Source organism: Silene latifolia, chromosome X, assembly GCF_048544455.1.
Source record: "Silene latifolia isolate original U9 population chromosome X, ASM4854445v1, whole genome shotgun sequence".
Taxonomy (NCBI): domain Eukaryota; kingdom Viridiplantae; phylum Streptophyta; class Magnoliopsida; order Caryophyllales; family Caryophyllaceae; genus Silene; species Silene latifolia.
In genome coordinates, this window is record NC_133537.1 from 75,523,597 (window position 1) to 75,524,455 (window position 859).

Consider the following 859-nt stretch of genomic DNA (forward strand, 5'->3'; position numbering starts at 1 on the left):
TGCAATAGAAGTTTAACATGTTACGTGTCCATGTGTTCAAACTTATTAATCGTATTATCCTTTATATTCATGTTATCACTCATAGCATGAACCTTACCAAGTACACATCAAGGTTCCCGACCTTAGTTTTGGTTCTTTCTCTTGAAAGAACTTCCTTATCGATTATCACATAACGAACGAATATGTGGTGAATGATATAACTTGTACTGATCAAGTACTCCATCCACACACAATGCACTAGGTAAATGTTTTGTAGAGTCTTGCAACAATTTGTCAAGATGATTAACCTAGCACTTCTCACAAGTCCTAGCATATTAGGAAAGATTAGTTTTGAGTAACTTCTTATTCAACTAAATATCTTTCCAAACTTCTTATTTCTCCTTTTGGCTTGAAAAGTTTAGGATTTTCATAAATCTTTACGTGTGTTCGGATTTTCTATAATATGTGCAACCTCTTGACACATAACAGAGTATTCTTTCAAACACTGAAATCGCTCATCGGATTCTCCTCGAGAATTCATGACGTTTCTTGTATGGCTTGCCAATGAAACATCATGCTCTCATGCATATAATTCACTATTGGACATGTGCATGATTATTCTAATGGCGGAAACATTAGTTACTAATAATCATGAGATCAACCGTTCTTAGGTTCAATGAACGACCATGACTGCTAATGGCAATTTCATTTTCATTTACATGAATAACCTATGTGTATGTTGATACGATGTGTATTTCTTAATACTAATCCAATATCTCTTGATGTAATTGGATTCATCATAGTCCATATTCATCCAGAATTGAAAACTCAAATACTTCTTTGTGAAAGAAGATATTAGCTCGTCATTCCTAATGAGTAA